The sequence below is a fragment of the Mytilus galloprovincialis genome, chromosome 10 (assembly GCF_965363235.1).
Source record: "Mytilus galloprovincialis chromosome 10, xbMytGall1.hap1.1, whole genome shotgun sequence".
NCBI lineage: Eukaryota > Metazoa > Mollusca > Bivalvia > Mytilida > Mytilidae > Mytilus > Mytilus galloprovincialis.
This window is the reverse complement of record NC_134847.1, coordinates 76,892,635-76,912,599: the sequence shown is the minus strand read 5'-3', so window position 1 is coordinate 76,912,599 and position 19,965 is coordinate 76,892,635. Positions and strand designations below refer to the sequence as shown.

Genomic DNA, 19,965 nt, shown 5'->3' with positions numbered 1-19,965 from the left:
ATTAAAATGTGACTGTAGCGGTTGATTTTACAATTTTACATTTAAGTGATATATTGTAGATGCATAAACATGTAGAAACGAACTCGTAAAAAGAGAGTCATATTTTCCGGAAGCTTATCTGGGCCAGTTTTCCTAGAATTAGGTTGCAGTTTTAAAGTAAAATTTCTATATACAGTTGTGTTCCTTGCTTTCATTTTTTTATTTTGTATATTCAGTATGAGTTTATGATTTTGTTTAAATTCTTTTTGTATATCGAGTTAAAAGTTTTTTGGTAAAACATATTGCAATACGCCTTTATTTGTACGATAAATTATCTCTCGTTAATATTTTATTTGTTTGTATTATATTTAAATTTTGCTGGTGTGCTTTGTACGTGTGACCTTTTGTTTTTCTTTGGTACAAAAGACGTAGCTCTGTACTTTTAAAAATCCCTCCATTATGTTATTGTTTTATTATAATGTTGAAATTCGTTGAACGACACAATTATTTTATATCTCCACCTGTGTTACGTTTACATTCTGACGTTTAATACGCGATTCTACACCAGATTTGATGTGAATCTAGCCATTCAGTCACAAGACTTCAAATATTCTAATCGTTTATGGGTCGATTCACAATACAAAAATAAATAAGCAATGAACGTGGTTGTTTAATTTGATATATGCTTTGTTGTGTTAAATATTTGTTTGTTTATGTTCTGATTGAGATTGTGAACGGTGATGACTGCTTTTCCCCTATTTTGACAATTTTACCTATTATGTCTGTTATGTCACGCATCGTTTTAAATATAATGATTGTTGATGCGACTGTCATACAAGTGAGAGGTTTAGTCCAACATTTTCTACATTTGAAAATGCCTGTACCAAGTCAGGAATCAGAAAATTGTTGTCCATCGGTTTGATGTGTTTTATCCTTTGTTTTTTGCCATTTGATAAGTGACTTTCCATTTTGAATTTTCCTTGGAGTTCAGTATTTTTGTGATTTTACTTTTTCTCATTAAGTATAACGTTAAAACGGAAAGTAAAAGAAAACGGATTTTTCGAATTGTCTTTTATCATATTGCATAGAGTTTCAGCTGAGTTTACGATTTATTTGGTCAAAGGTTCGAATAGGACTCTCTAACCTTACGCTAATTCGCAGAAATATACAAATCAAATTTATGTATATCGACCTATATCAAAAAAAAATTAAATAAATACAGCCATTTGGTTTTCATTTATATGAAACACGACTGTTGCCTTTTCAAGGTAATAAGATCACATTTAGGTTTCTATATCATATGCATGGAGTATATGTAATGGCTGTTTGGTGCACTTTTATGCATAACAAATAAAAGAATATGTGGTATGATTGTCAATGAGACAACTATCCACAAGAGACAAAATGACACAGACATTAACATTTATAAGTCACCGTACGGTACGGTAAGTTTTTTGTACGCGGCATATACTAGCGGAAAAGCTGGTGACTCTACGTCCTAATCTACGAAAATTAATAATAGGATCACATATGAACCATTCTACTCAAAATTTATTTGTGAGAATGATTTATAATATTCGCTATCAATCTATATTTTAATAACAAAAAAACAACATACCAAAATGTTTTTTTAAATGTTTTTATTTGTGCCGAGATTCATTGCAAAGTGATACCAAGATAATCTCAATGCATATTCTATATGACAAAATATTTACTCTGTTTTTTTTTACTGGTACAAGGCCATCATTCTCAAATATAAATAAACATGCAAACATCTTATACGTTCATGTTTTTCCATATTCAAGCGATATAGTTACGATATTGCTGTCTAGGCATTAATGGTGGCATTTTTTAAATAAATTTTGATTAACTCATGGGGTCTTTGCTAAAAAATAAACACATTTATTTAAAACTAGTTGTTCTCTTGATACGGGTAATATTCTTGTATGAAATATGATGGCATGATACTGAACCCCTATCGGGAGAGATCGTGCTTGATTTTCATATAATGAAGACATAATTTGTTATCATTTTAAAAGAGGGCTATTGCTGTCATTTATTTTGCTGATTTAAATTTATGTTGACCTTTGGTCATTTTGCTCAGTTTCTTCTGTTCGAAAATTGGGCTCGAACTTATTTAAAACTAGTTTTTTTCTGTATTGTTTTGTGTTTGTTTGTTCCACATTGGCTAGAGGTATAAGGGAGAGTTTAGATATCACAAAACATGTTTTAACACAATGCATTTATGCTCATGTTCAAAGTCAGGAACCTCTAGCTTTCGTTCGTTTAGTGTATTTTTTAGTTCTTAGTTCCTTTAAATGTATGGCATCTAATTCGCTGATCTTTCAACATTGTTTGTATTGGTACCAGCTTAAGTTAGCATCCGATTGCGGGATTGTTTCGCTGTTAAAGATCTATTTGTACTGCTAGTTTGGAGTCTTTTTTGTATTGTTGTCTCTTTGACACCTTCCTCGTTTCCTTTTCAATTCATGCTCTTTAAGGCCTATCTGATTTTCAACAAAACACCACTATGTCAACCATGATAAGAGATTCAACTTGTTTGTACAATCAACTATCTAAGGTACTGGAATAAGTAAGATTCACAAATGTATTATTCGAAAGAATGAATAACTAAGGTTTCAACTCCCTCAGGCAAAGTTGACTTTAAATGGATTTGGCATTTTTTTAAGGCATTTTTGTCATAAAACTCTTCAACTGTTGTAGTACTTACACATCCTCGGCTCTCAAATATTTCGATTTATGCATTCGTGATGAAGGTAAATCCAGAAAAGCGCTTCGGACGCATTGACTGTGTTGTTTTCATTTTGTTTTATGTACATATGATAAATAGTATTTTGCTTAATGTCGTAAATATCTAATAAATTCATTTTGCATAGAGCAGTTCATATACACGCCTGCAAAGACGCTTATTATAACTCTTCATTTTCAATTCATCATATATTTAAACAGGTATGTGTCGTTTAGACTAGAGGTCATGTATTTATTGAACATTCATATTTTGACGTAGCTGTGTTAATGATACAATTTCCAGATTGTTTTCAGAATTTAATCCAATTGTGATTAAAGTACTAAATGGAGATAGAAAAAGTTTGATTTCACATCGAACTTACCCAAATGAATGAACAATACAGAAATTTTGAATCATTAAAACACATGCTGATCTAGGTCTATTCAGGTTTAACCCCGTACACAACTCCAATTTTGCGTAGATTCTGATTCCGCAAAATAACGAACTTATATGCTTGTGTTGCTTCTTAATACAATATAATGTATCAGTATGAGAACTTGACATTTTCAGAAACACGACGGGTGCCATAAATAGAACAGGGCATGTTAAATCCTGTGTAGTACCTCATTTTACTCCCGTGGTGGTATGGTTCGTGTTTTATAGTTAGTACCTCATTTTACTCTTGTGATGGTATGGTTCGTGTTTTTTACTCCTGTGATGGTATGGTTCGTGTTTTTTACTCCTGTGATGGTATGGTTCGTGTTTTTACTCCTGTAATGGTATGATTCGTATTTTTTACTCCTGTCATGGTATGGTTCGTGTTTTTTGGTCTTTGGAAGTTGGAACATTGTGTTTTTTATACCTCAGTTTGTATTTATTTTCTCTTATTTGTTGCCCTGGCGTTATAAGTTTGTAATACGCATGGGTTTCAATTTCACTTTGATATCTCCCGCCCTTTTTTCAGATAAAGTGATATATATCCTTGTTTTATTTAATAAAACTGCAATCATTTTATTAAAAAAGTTTTGCTTTTAAAAATTTAAAATAGAAATGAATGCTGTGTTCCAGTGTATGTTGCTAATTTAATTATTGATAAATCCATCTGTATATAACGACAAATAATGTCAAAACTACGCATGTAATGTCAGTGCCAATTGTTTTACAATTATAGCAATATATTACGGCAACATGTTATAAAATGACAATTAATATCATTTATTGATAAGTGGTGTGATCTGTCCTTGGACTACAATATCACGCGTAAATCATTACACTATTGAACCTTGTTTGGTTGCTGGAAACGGGGATTTAAAGATCAAGTATGTTGTGCCTAACATTTATTTTTGTAATCCTTAGATATGAAAAATATAAAAACAAGAATATGAGGTATGATTGTCAATTAGATAATTCTGCACTAGAGACTTAAGCAATAATATGTCGCCAGTACGGCGGTCAAGACTTCGGAAAACCAATATTATCAAAATAAACAAGTAAATTAAAAGTCCAGATATGACATAAGTATGACTCCTGACTTATGACAATCATACATAATGTGATAGTAATAAATATTTTAGCTGTCGCCTGAAGACTACAATGTATGCTCAATTTGTTTTTATTTGTTAATACAAGATAATAAAAAGTGATATTCAGAGGTTAATTGTAATACTTTGTTCGTAATACGTAAACTTTAAATTAACGTCATCACGACTAAATAGGAAACCAATTCTTGAATTTTATCAGTTTGTACCACGAATTTGATTAAGTTTAATTGAATTAAGACTATTGAACATTTGTATACCACTGTCGCCTATATTTTTGTCTTAATTTCCAACTATTTTGTTGCATCAATTGTCAAACAGTGTAATATTTTTTTCCTTTAATAAAGTTATATGACTTTGGTGTCATTTTGTTGTAATGTTGAGAAATCCACATCCATCTTAACCAACCACTTGCGATATCAGCAACCCTTTTGTTTACCCGGAAACTTGGTTGAAAACAAGTATGCAAATAATATTCGATAAATTAATATATTGTACACATATGCCAGTAGCTTTAATATAACTTTTATAATATAAAGGATGATGTCGTGATTGCGAAAATATCGTTAACTATGCTATAATGTTTTGGTATATCAGCAAATAAGTTATAAAAACGTCTGTTCTCTTATTATTATCATTTAAACTAAAGTAATGCATAAATATGAATATTAAAAACCTCCAGTTTAGTTTAGACTAATATCAACATTTTACCGGTATAACGGTCGCCATCTCGAATCACATGACAGAACACAGTTTGATAAAAAAAATATTAGGAATAAGGAAAATAAAATTAAAAAAGGCAAAACAAATAATGCAACAACAAATGCATTTTTAAAGTTTTAAAAAAAATCCTGTCTGTATGTTTTCTGCTGAAGATATGATAAAAAGGCATAACATGTATTTTTTTTAATATCAGACCCCTTACCAGGCCATGGGCAAAATCATCCCTCGGCTCTCTGGGTTAAATCTTGACCTAAGCCTGATAAAGGGTCTGATATGAAAAAGGCCATGTTATAATCTATATTTGGCAGAATATCTTTAGCAATTATATTAAAAAGATCTATCATCACTCATTCTGGAATGTTACAGTTTTATTAGTTGAACGCATTAATATGCTGTTTAGCTTTAACTCATTTATGAAACCTGTAATGTCATCTACAGTTGTAATTTCTACTTGATTGTGTATCTGGCATGTAGTTGGTTCATTACTATCATACACCAACTTCTTATTTTTATATAATGACACCTAAACTGATTACCCGTGTTTATTCAATTGTTACATAGTTTGACTTGCTAAAAATTTAGCTTTCTTTGTGGTGTTTTGGTTTGATGTTTGTGTTTCGTTCTTATTTCGTATTTTATATTTACCCTTCTTATGTAGTTATCTTCTCTTTAAACTTATACTGATAAATTTATATCAGAATATTCTATATCAACTTTATTAGATCTGTATTTAGATTTATATATTGATAACATTTGTTTTACCTACGTATTCATGTCAAATTCAAATCTTATTCTGTTGTAAAAAAAGATAAATAGTTTTATTTCTTAAAAAGAAATATGCTTATGTAACGGTTATATTTCATTAACTTCATATAAAGTTATGGTTAAAACTATCAATCATGTTCCCTTGGTCCTAAAGCTTCAGACATAGCGGAAGTTGTTTATGATGCACTGTTGCCTTGAGTTTTATCAAGTGATTTTATACCAGATATAAAATGCTCATAAAAATGTAGTCGTTCTGATTTATGATTGTTTTAGTAGGAGTCTGTCTCACATATTCAAGTAAAGAATAGACCATATGGAAATGACCATTTTAATCTGTAAATTGAATTATTTCCCCGACGGGTTGCCTTAAAATAGATTTGTTATACACACGAAAAAAAAATCAATTCTATTCTTTCTGACGTTTCTACATTTTGAAAAAATTGCATGTTCAAAAAATATTTCACTATACATGAGTATAACTTACTTGACGAAACAGGTTTCCGCCATAGGAGCTTTTTACAAAAAAATGGTTATGCATTGAGTATCTTGATGGCAATATAAAAAAGAAGATGTGGTATGATTGCCAATGAGACAACTATCCACAAAAGACCAGAATGACACAGACATTAACAACTATAGGTCACCGTACGGCCTTTAACAATGAGCAAAGCATACCGCATAGTCATAGACTGTTACTCCTTTTCGAGTCTGAAATCAATTGTTGAAGGCCGTACGGTGATCTATAGTTATCAATTTCTGTGTCATTTTGGTCTCTTGAGAGAGTTGTCTAATTGGCAATCAAACTACATCTTCTTTTTATGCTAGTTCATATCGCACATTATTATTTTTATTTAAAGCATATATTTAAACTCTCTGAAGTAATTAGTCATATAACCTATGTCATGTTCCACAAATTTTTAGAATGGTGCAAGCGTCTTAACTGATGTTCGGTTTGCCTTTTTTATTGTATAAATTTCAAGATTTAGTAAAAGTTTAATCTAAGAAGACTTAAAGATGATTCATTTAACATCAGAATCTGACTGACGAAGGATATCTGTTATCCGAAATATTTATAAATAATTACATTTATAGTTCCTTTTTATGTTATTGGTGTTGTTATGTACACTTTTTAGGCGTTTATATATATATATATATATATATATATATATATATATATATATATATATATATATATATATATATATATATAGACATTTTTATTAAGTTATACAAACAAATTAAACAAAATCATATATATGTCGTCAAAGTGACTTGATGAATGGAATGAAAGTTATCGGGCCCTTGCAATTTTAACATTAGAAATAACATATGTAAGACGTGAGAGGGACTGCACGCGTTGTTTTGATGTTAAATATGACCGGACTATTGTATCTTATAACTTCTGAAAACAATTACAATTGTTTTATCTTTTAAAGATGCTATTTTGCAATGAATGAAGTTCTATTTTACGCGTCAGTTCATTGAAAAAATACATCTCTGTTTTATACATTGTATGTGGGATGAATATGCCGAGTAATAATCGGAGATGTTTAATATTTGAACATTTCTAACTAAAGGAATCTCATTCTTCTACACTAGAATAATAATGTTTCAACGTTACTATCTAAAGACAACAACATCATGAACAGGATAACTATCTCAATTGATTTGTATCTATGCCTTCTGATTAATGTTATCAGACATCAAAGCTGTTAATTTCTTCAAATAATCTATTATCAAAATAATGATTCGTCTATGTGGTTCTTTTGTTTTAAAGATATTTGGTAATAAACACAAATAAAGTTAGGAACAAAGTGATAAAACAAATATAAAATTGAAATTAAGACATTTTGAACGCCGTTTTGTGTCACAAAAAAAAAAACTAGCCCTTGTTTGTTTGATACGTTATAAGACTACCCAAAAAGGTACATGACCTTGAATTGTTATAATTAATAAAGTTAATACTATCAAGCATTTTACATTTAACTAAATAGTGTGCGTTTCACTTATTGTATCTTTGTTAAAAAAAAAAACCAAAACAACTTGATGAATCATAAAACTTCAGACTACTATTTGTAAAATAGACGTGTTTTCCACTTAAATAAGACTCGCATACAAATTGTTGGAGGGTAAATAGAAAAGTTTTTTTTTATAAATATATATTGTCAGAGCCATTTGATTGTTTCAAAGTATGCTAGTAACAGAAACAAACAAACAACGCACATTTTCCAGCATCAACCTCTAATTGTTTTGATTTCATTTGGTTTTAAAGTCACTGGCATTTAGAAAACGATATTTATGAACAACGAACACAATTGAATGGTAAGAAATTCATATACCTACTTAAAAGATTTCTTTTGTATTTGCACGTTGACGTTATCTATCAAGATATCCACTACAAAACAATTCAGGAAGTGACATATCTTCACATTAGAATGTAAGAGTATTCTATTTTGACTTCTTCTGGGTTGTCGGTCATAATGATTCTGCATAGACACAAAGGAAGGGAATGAGATGGTCACATAGCATAATTACAACGAGTCAGACTGAATCATAAATGTGGCTTTGTCTCCAACACAAAAGATATTGGTCTGTTTCCAAAATTGTCAACGTGATTTTTTGTTTTTTCTACTTCATATGATTAAATAAGAACTGTCTGTGTATTGAGTTGTAGGGAAGTCATATCGCTGAAAAAATTAATAACAAGGTTACATCGGTCCATATTTAAAATGTTGAAACAATATTTAAATGCTGACATCACTAGAGTAGTAATGTGATTAGATTGAAATATTTATGATAATTTATTGACTCTAGAACCTGAAGAATTACTAAGAATTACGTTGTTGATCTTAAAGTTTATTTACGTGACCATTATTTCTAAATAACAGATATGAAATGCATACCAGAAATGAATTAAGACTTAATAATTGCTGTCTATCATCAATCAACGATGACATGAAAAATAGATTCGTATTTTAAAGTCTAATGACAAATCTAAAATAACAAAAAAAATAAAAAAAAGAACATGTTAATGTGATTTGAGCCTGAATCCAACTTTTTACTTTACAAATTGCTATTTCACAGTGTAGCAATTTTATATGATATTCTACCAAATAGTAGACTATGGGTCTTTTTAATAACGCAAAAATGGCACATGCTTGGCGGAGAAGCAATCAATATCAAATAATAAATTGTCTTCATCAAATAACAAACTACCTTTATGTAAACCACTTGGTTCATTCAAATAATGGCAAATACCTGGAATTATCAAACTTCCATTCAGTTTGGGGAGCCAAACTTGTTTTGTGTTTTCCATTTTGATGTTTTTTTTTCGTCAAATACATTGTATGTCCTCAGCTATATTCATATATTTAACACGCTTAGTTTTCAAATCTTATGTTTTAAAGTTTTTGAATAAAACAAATCGAGAAAAGCGTCTCATGCGCTTAGCAATTCATTTAGATTCGGTGTTTTATTTATTTTTTGGAAAACGATTGAACTTCAAAACGTCTATTTCTATCTCGTTTGAAACACTTTTAACAAGTGTATTGAAATCAAATTGATCGCAATTTTGCTGATAATTGGAGAGTGGGATGGAAATCCGTAGCCCAGAGTTATAATTATATGCGATGAGGGCAGTTATCAGCAAACATATTATGTTTTATAATAACAAAGTCTTGAGAGTTTATAGATTGAAAACAAATTGATAAGAAAGAGACTTGAAGCAAGTCTAGACAAGTGACTTAATCCAATTAACCATAATATGGACGCGGTCAACGTAATACTATAATGTGTTATAAAGCTGCAGAGTACATCTATTTCCTACTTTTTCAGCATGTAATATTAGAAAACGCTCTTCTCAAGTGTAATATTCGCTTAAAGTCTACAGACTTTAAGTATAACGTTGGTTTAAATTCCATCATTTAAAGTCTAGATAATTGCTATATACAATCATTGTACACTTAATATTTTTCTCACCAAACCAAATAAAATATTCTAAGAAGCGATTAACATGTACGAAATTGGTAAAAACGTCCGCTACATTTAATCAAATATAAAGATATATTTTCGGTAAATGATTCCATTATCAAAACGTATTTCATATATATTTGCGTATGACATTTAGCTTTCTTGTGGCTGTTTATAAACTTATAGATTTTGGAACTCTCCTTCAATTATCAATTTCACTTCATAGAGAAGGAGGAGAAAACAAAATGATATGAGTTGAATCCTCACTTACTATTGACATTACAACTAACGTCTATACTAAATTTCACTGCAGATGATATTCTTCTTTTTTAAATAATTATCTTATTAATGATCTACATTTAAACGACACACGTTAGGTTCTGGATATTATAATGTTATTAAAATTAGCGAACAAATACATGAATAAATTATAATCTCCATCATCTACACACATCCAAAATCTATTAGATATAATCGACACAAAAATATTTCATTCAGTAAAAATTTTCCGAGATAATTAATTTTCCTGTTTTGTTTACCGACCGCAACCTTAATATACTATAAACATCCAGTGACAATTTGTTTCTTTGAGTAATTAAAACAATAACATGATTTGGGGTGTATAACATTGTTCTTTCAAACCATTTAATGTTATAACTTTCTATAGCATTTTTGTTTATCTCCTTTCAATCATCGGTTTTCCATCGCATGAACGTAGTGCGGTTGCCGAAGTTTTATTTTTGGAAACGCAAAATTATTATCATAGTAACTCATTGAAAAATGTTAATACCTTAAGATAAAGGATTTTTTTTTAATAAAGTGTTTTGCAGTTTAACTTACCCATGTTAAACATACATATTTGATATATTATTCAATATGAAGTATCATATGGCTTTTATTAAATCCATTTACAACTGGGCAATGACTAATAAATAGTCTTTTTAATAAATAAAAATTATATATGTTAACTTCAATTAAAGAATGTATACTTCTTGTTTGCCATTCTATTATGTGTCAAAGCGTTGATAAATGCACATTTGACTGGACAATTACTTACATGATTATGTACCTTTGGAAATACTAACGATTAAATGAGAGGGTTTCAAACTCAAAATGTCCAAAGTAAAGGAATTAGAGGTTAATGCTGTTTGGTTATAACTTAAATGTTGTGTTCAATGCAGGATGAGATTTACGAGTTATTGTTTAATTTTTAACAAAAAAAAAAGACTGCACTTATGCAAAAAAAGGAAAATGATACCAAGGAGCCTATGAAACACATTATGTGGTGGAAAGATAACAATATGCATAAATGTTACAAAACCAGTACTACAAATTGAACATCAAAATGTGTTAAACTTCATAAAAAATACCAGGTTTACACTTTTTACGCCAGAAGTATGTTTTGTCTTAGTTAGTCTCACCATTGAAACTCAAATAAAACCAAACAGAGGTAAAATACAATTCTTGTAAAGTTGAAAAAGAGAAAGTCAATAAGTATTCAAAATACGGTTAAGGCATCCTATGCTGTAGACAGGAAAACTAATAGTTTTCAAATAGTTTAGAATTGTTTAAACAGTAATTTACAAAAATGAAAACATTGCATATTAATCAGGATATTGTATTCTAATCTCCAACGGCATCATTTATGGATCTGATGGTCGCAAATTAGGTTTAACGGCGACGCATTAGCGGGGTCGGTAAGAAAGTATTTGCGACCATCAAATACTATATTGTTATCTCCTGTAAAAGAAACTGATAGAAAACAACGTTAAAACATACATATAAAATCAAGCATACATGTACTTCGTCTTAGTTTGCACGTACTTTTCATAGCATTTATTGTGAATTGATGCTATGACAATTAGTAACGTTATTTAATCAAAATAAATCTTACAAACGGTGTTGCATTAAAATGAGAAGTCATAACAAAAGAAAAGTTCTGACTTCAAAGATTGTGGTGTCGTCTATGACGATACGTTCACCAGAAGTTACAACGTGCCTGAAGTTGTAAAAATTAATCAAATATACCATGCTGATATGTTTCTTCCACCAGACGCGCGTTTAGTTTTAATAAGGTTCATCAAAACAAAAAATGGGAAATGTAGCCGCTCACTAAGGGGTCAATAAAACCATTAATCAAGAAATAAAAGACAATACACTAGCCAAACAACAGACGGACACAGAAGTGTCCATGGAATACTTTATTGACGATTCAAACCTCACCATGAACCTTGATTGCAGACGCTTAACTATTATACTCGTCGAGTAATTCTTATTAAATCTATAAGACACGTATCTTGTGGTTAGGCATCCTACAATACAGGATCAGTCTCTTTCATTAAACCTTTAAATCTTTTATAAACCATGATGTTGTCCCAAGGCAACATTTAATGGACCAATGTGAGTGAAAATACCAGCATCATGTATGAACATTATTTGTATTCTATTATGTATAAATTATTTCTCTGCAAAACAACTTGTACATGAGATAAAACACCTAAAAGTAGAACATACATATGTACAATGTTATAAAACATAATAAAAATTTTGTGTTGTGTTATAAGGTACAGGTATTGGTCAGTTATATAGTAAGCTACAAAAAGAATTTGTGTTAATAACTGTCATTAACCAATTATTTTGATGTAAATTGTTCTCTGTAGGAGCATCTGATGTAAATTATACTGTGTAAGACCATAATTGGCCTTTGTGTTTCATCGATAAGATGTGCGTATTTTGTCAATGTTTTGAAGTTTATGATATCTAAAATTGCCGATAAGACACATTTTTATATATTGTTTGATACTCTGTGCGAAACAACTTCTTTGTTTTGAAAACATGCGTAATCAACAGCTGGTGTAAAATACTGAAATGCAAATAGATACTTTACGCATGAATTGCTTATCTATGTTTATTTCTGATATGTTATCATCTTATATGTTCTATTTCAGTTTCACACACACGTCAGTAATTAACATCAATGCTGGTAATTAACACTTTGACTCTATCTGTCTTTACAATATGTCTCTGTTTTATCAGTCTATATGTCATTTGCCCTTCTGTGCATAACATATTCTGGTATTTAAACCTTCTTCAATGGATTCAGTTTATATCACTGCCTGATCCATGACGAGTTTATTGTGATTATTAATTTCGATTGTTGTGAAATACGACAAGGATGCAGTATTTTTTTAAATATAAAAGATAAATAAGTAATAATATTTTATCATTCTTATGATTGTCATAACTAGATTTTTCTAAAGTTGTTAAATGATTGTCACTTCATTAACAAATTATTTATCTTAATCTGAAATATAATAATAAGCATTGTAATTTAAATTACTAATTATTTACTAGGATATAAAAGTAATCTTGATAATACAACCGTTGATGGTACATCCATCCTCTGCTTTTTTTATTTATATGAGACTGGGAGAGGTAAACAACTTTCCATATATAAATATATACAAATATTACCATCATTGAATGAAAAGACAATTTCTTTATAATGCGATATATATTGGTGACCTTGAGAAAATGGAATTTATTGATGATTTCATACGCAGTTTCTTTGACTCCCACCATTCTCTCGTGTCCATAGAGATGTTTTAAATAAACTCATCATAGATACCAGGACTAAATTTTGTATATACGCCAGACACGTGTTTCGTCTACAAAAGACTCATCAGTGACGCTCGAATCAAAAAAAGTTAAAAAGGCCAAATAAAGTACGAAGTTAAAGAGCATTGAGGACCAAAATTCCTAAAAGTGTTGCCAAATACAGCTAAGGTAATCTATGCCTGAGGTAGAAAAGCCTTAGTATTTAAAAAAAAAATCAATATTTTGTTAACCGAAAATTCATAAATATAACCATAACAATGACAATTCATGTCAGCACAAAAAGTGCTGACTACTGGGCTTGTGATATCCTCGGGGAAATAAATCTCCATCAGCAGTGGCATCGACCCAGTGGTTGTTTAATAATCATAAATTTTTAACACATTATTTTCCTTGTTACGGCTGTGCGTACATACACGTAATTGCATATACGATACATAGAGGCAACAATAGTATACCACTGTTTAAAAGTAAAAAATCGACCCAAAGAAAACGAATACAGGTTACAAACTAAAATCGTGGGAAACACGTCAATTATAAGAGGGAACAACGAAACTACAGAAAAACTTAACTGCAACCAAAACAAACATAAACATGGATTGTTGTATAACAACTACCATATTCCTGACTGATATAGAGGAATATAAAAACTGAGATATGTATATGAGATGATACACCAGAAACATTCCATACATATGAACAAGGTTATCAAAAATAACAAAATAACTGTTGATGCATCAGACTTAACAACGCTTTTTGTATGAAACGATCTTTGAATAAGATAACGTTATCGAATATATTCTCGTTGAAATGAAAAAAAAAATGTATTGTAAATTTAAACATAAAGTCTGTATATTATTTTTTTAATTAGGAAATTTAAATGTTAAAAAATAAACAAGCAATTGATCTTAAACGTATTTGATATGTATTTACAATATTCCAAAGCTTGTATTTCCTATCTTGATTTTCTTTCATAGTGGGTTGCTGCTCAAAAGGAAGCTAATAAATAAAGAATTACAAGTGAGGAAGTTGAAATCAAACCTTCGTAAAATTTACAGACGCCATCACGATTTGATTGACAATTATGGAGTATCCGTTTAATAGATGACAGGCTATAATTTACAATCGTCTAAATTACATCTACATTCCAGTCACCCTTTTTCCCAAATACGCGCAACCGGACTTATAAACAGATATATACTAACAGAGTTACACGACAGGTATCACTGTGGAGTAGAATATGAATACCCCTCCGAAGCACCTGATATGGTCTAAAGGTTTTGGTTGGGTTCGTGTTGCTTAGTCTTCGGTTTTCTATGTTGTGTTTTTGTTATACTGGTGTTTGTCTTTTCCTTTTAGCCATGGGTTGTTAGTTCATTTTCAATGTATGTATTAGCCATTTTTTCTTAATAACAAAGAAGATTTAATTTTATTGATAATTTTCCCTCATTCCAATCTTTCTTTTAAACCAAAATAATGTAAAGGCATTGCGAAATAATCGTTTTAATAAAAAATAACTCGACATTTTCCACTCAGCATTAAATATGTGTGATTTGATTTTAAAAATTGACCCCGATATTTTTCGAAACAACGCGTTATTCTGTTTTGACGTAACTCGTTTCATCAAAAAATTTGATTTAAACACAAGTAGAAAATCTTTAAAGATAATGCAATGCTATTAACAGTGGATTAAGTATTCGTGAGTCATCGGACACAAAGCAGGCAGAAATCGACAAATTTTATCTAAAATTAAAGTTGATTATCATAAATTAATTCTATGTGATGTATTTTGCACCTTATGTTATCTAACACTCAGGTCGTCACTTTTCTTTCTATAACATGTATAACTGTCTATTGCGGAAATTAAATGTTTCAGAAAAATGACATAAAATCTATTAGAATTACTGTTAACGTTTCACACTGAACTTGTGTCCGTTTCCTGTTAGCTTGACAAGATTCCATATATATAATATTTATTCCCATCTTTTGCGTCACTGTGTACATTTATGTCAACAAATGACCCACAAAAAGGTCAGAATCCAGCTGTATATAAAGACATAAATATAGTTTAAGGTGCAATCGATATAATAAGAGACACCAACATTTTTATCAAGTAATGAGAGTTTAACTTGTTTTGATTTTTCCTTAAGTTCTATCATCCCCGATGTGTGCTTTATCAAGTACTGGGTCTGTTGAAATTATTTGACCATGTCTAATTGGAATCTGGTTAGTTGACAGAGGAACAGTAATTTATGACATTAAATTTTAAAAAGGTTCAAGTGTTAAAATCTAACATTTAAACAGATTTTTTTTTACATTAAAACAGAAATAAATCCAATTAGAATTGTTATATTAACACTTGTGTATTTTAAGGTTGCTGAGTGCACAATTAATGATTTATGTTCATTGAATTTTTATTAACTGTGGTTTAGTGTTGCCAAGCATAAAACGGTTTAAATAATTGATACACTATGATCGTTCTGCAAAGTGAGACGACATGGATAAAAAGCTGACATCGAAAATAATAGTAAGTAACATTGGATAACAAAAGTCTTGCAAAAGGCCACCTACAGACAACGTTGTTTTTCGTGCAGAGAATATGGCACTTTCCTTTCACCAGAATTCAGGTTTAACTGAAAAGTACGGAAGTGGTCAGAATTCAAACAAATCGCACAGCAAAACGGACGCATAAATGTAACAATGATTTGATGACGTCTACAGTGGACCTCTTTCCAAAAAACCCATGAGGTGATTGAAAATGTGGTCATAACTAAAAAAAGACACTGTTCTTCTTTTAAAAAAAATGCAGAAAGATTATTCTAACCTTGTTTCATCGTTATTATCCTAAAATTACATATTGTCTGTTTGATGGCTTATATAATTGATTACAAACAAAAAAGTTTTTTTAAAAGATATTGTTAGCAGATTAGGAAAGCTTTAATAATCCATGTTCGTTTATACAATTCAATGTTAATGTTTCTATGAAGTTTTATCACGGACAAACATATTATGAATTTTCTTCTCATGTTGAACTGTTAAACCTTACAAAATAACCCATTGTTCAAAACAAGTTCGAGTGCCAATCTAAAGATAAAGTACATGTTTAAGTTTTTTTAATTACTAGCAAAATTTATTTCGTTTAATTAAATTCCAATTTAATTGAAATATTCTTTAATCAAATGAGATATACCGAAGCTAAATGGAGCAGACAACTGTTTTTAATGTTACTGTAATGCACGACACGTAGCGTATGAAATAATGTACGGGCACCTGTTGATTATTAATTGTAGTTTCAACCAGCATCCATTTTCAATACAAATAGGTAGGGAAGTTATCAGATTTTAGATTCTTTTTATCCATTATCATTAAATTCTTCTCGATAATTGTAATTATCAATAAACGTTAAATGTAATAGGGAAAGCAGTATGGTATTATATGGATAAAGGGTATTTGGTATACAAATAAATAAGGCATTTGGACATCTAGGGAGAAATTAGGCACGCTCTCACAATATGAATGAGCAAAAATACAGAACGTAAATATTGAACCAGATGATGTTGAATATGTAAGAATGAAGATATTTATCCACTTTGGTTGCCATTCTATTTCTCTTCGGTCTGTTACTAGTAATTGATTTGGTTCCGAAAAAGTTGTCAAATACTTCTAACTGCCTTTTTGGTTAATCATAGTAAATGTCAAAGTATAGACCCATTCGTGTTTGTTAAATTTTCCTTTCTCTGCTTGAAAATAACGCGCACAATATAAATCAATCAATCATTTACAACAGAAAGGAAAAGATATCAAAGGCCTGGGAAAGGGAAATTAAATGCAATATTTAGACGAAAAACAATCAATGAGATAATCAACAGTTTAATTTAAAAACTACTATCCTGAACGTTCTTTTTCATTTCGTTATAAACGAGAACTAATTAATAATATTAGAATAGGAAGGTTCATATATATTGGAGACTGGAGCCAGCATCTCGCTTTGCAACAGACAACAATGCCTGACAAAACAACAGTTACCATTTAACACGTGTCGAATATTTTGTTTATAAATGGGTTTATTTGTCTTTACCAGTTTTATAGAGTTTTATTTGCATTTTATCTATTCGTACATACGTGTACATACGTCTTGACTTCGTTGGTTTGGTATATGCCTGTTTAACGGTTTTTTACGTAAATAATGCATTGATAAAGCATATAACTTTACGGTTGTTGCATATAATATGTTTTGTTTATATAATAGAATCGTGTTGCCGAACTCTCTTTTATGTACATATGCCTGTTATCTGAACGCAAAATATCATTCGAAATTAATTAATTTAAACTCAATTTACATGCATATCTCAATCTATATGTGTCCGTCCAATCAACTTTGAGATGGAGACAGTCGATTGTGCCTGTATATAAGTTCACTTATTTATAATTTCAAATTTAAAGTATAAAATGCATTCTTTTGAAGGGTATTTGGTGTTACTGACATTGAAGAATGAGTTTTCTGACATTTTATAAATGCTATATCAATCTATTAACATCAACACTATTTTAAGTTGGAAAACTAAATTTACGAAAAATAAATATTTATTGCATTTAATATCTTTGTAGTGTATCTTTCAGGCAAATGGAATTTAAATCTACTTGTCAAATCGATGTTACATAACTGGTGATTTAGAAATTGAGCATACATCATCAAGATTACATATTTCCGGCTCTTTATAACAGTTTTTCATTCGTCCATTTCATGACATGCTCTTACTTCTTATCTATCCCGTAGACTCCCATGAATTTATGAGGCACGATAGGATTTGTTTAAAAGTTAAAGATTAAAATAGTCGAAAGGTTAGTATTATTTTCGTCATCGTGACATTTACGACAGCTCAACACATGCATAGATGACTATAACAATTGTGGCACATTCAGTTTAAAAACACAAGTTCATTTTGTCACAATCAATAAACCAATTTTATAAAATGTAAGAAACAATGTGTTCGACTGTATAAATAATAAACTGTGTATTATTATTGTTGAAATTGATTCACATCAGGTTATCATTTAAAATGTAAAACAGTTGCAAATAACTCTGCACCTAAAATCCAATAGTAAACAAATAGAACAGTAATAAAGTTAGTATGCGGTGATGTTCTTAAAATAGATCCGATATTATTAGTTGTGGGAAGCAATTGGATAATGATTTTTACTTTTTATTGACGTGCACGTGCAGTGACACGTATCACATATATTTTACGGCTATGGACAAAATAAATCAAATCAAGTTCAATCAATAACCTGTTCGTCTATTACAATTGTGGGTTCAAGGGGTCTAAATTCATAACTAACTGTTTTGTGATTGCATGTCTGATAATGTGTTTATAATACATGTAGATTTATATAAGGATCCATTTAAATGTTCTATAGTTTTCGTTATTAACGAATAAGCAAAGAACTCATTGATTATATCAAACTTTACATATCAACATTACATTGTGTTCAACTTTTGATATGGGGCAAATAAAGTATATAACCTCTGAAAACTAAGTGTTTATCTAAAACTTGTCTAGTTAACATGTTCATTAATTTTGGAATGAAAAGATAATTCAGAATGATACATAATCTGTATAAATAGTACCAGTGTTTGTTTTTTTCCTTTCCTAATTGTAAATGTTAAGTTTGAGAACGGAGTTGTTTCGTTGGCACCATATAACGATGTTTACATATCCTGACTTCTTAGCTGTTTCCGTATTCTTAGTAACGCTTTTGATTTCAATAAAGAGAATTAATGCATAACTGTCATTTTTTTTCAAAACATTTTATTCGCACAAACTAATTGAGACCTTTACTTAATGTTTTAAAGATACACGGATATGATACTGAAGTTTGAATGTGCTATCCAAAAAGAAAAAAAGTAAAGCAGAATATCCAGATTTAATACTCTTTTCTATGATTCAATTAGTAAATGCTTTAAGTTATTCATTGAGACAAAATTCCATGACTTAATAATTTAACTGTAAAGCAAATATTTTTTTATTTGAAATATGAAACGTCACCACAGTTACGTCCATAGTGGACGGGTTTGGAAATATACTAACCATATCAAGGATCATATTAACGTCACTGCCCAAAATGGGAAGAATGAGATGTTTCAGTAGTAGAACATTTTTTTTCAATAACGAACAAAACTCATCTGCTTATTTTTAGCATAACTATAGACAAACAAGGTTTTTATCATACAAACGTTTTAACTATTATAAACTTGTTGCCATTCTGGGATAATTCAGATTGAACATTAGTTGGCGTATTGACTAGAGGAGACTAGTTAATGTATAGTCGAATATGAGCAAGAGTTGTTAAGACTACATGCCAACATGTTCAGAAGTATAGTCAATAAGTGCCATCAGGTCAACTACTATATTTTTAGACTTTTCATGGTCGTCTAGTACATTTTTGTTTTATACTGGTCAAGTACAATTTCTTCAAACTTGTGTAGTACAATTCATTACAGTTGACTAAGTAGTTTTATTCTGAAAAGACTTTTAAAAAATATCAAAACGTAACTGACACATAATTATAGTTCGTATACTCTTTTTAAAAGTGAAGAGGGATTAATCTTACGTTAGTTTTGAAAAT

At 30.0% G+C, this 19,965-nt stretch overlaps 1 long non-coding RNA gene across 3 annotated transcripts in view; it reads left to right on the top strand.

Annotated features, from left to right (window-relative positions):
- The window catches only part of LOC143048426 (uncharacterized), a 314,127-nt gene that overhangs the window by 101,252 nt on the left and 192,910 nt on the right, over positions 1 to 19,965 (top strand). The gene's annotated exons all lie outside the window — the stretch shown is intronic.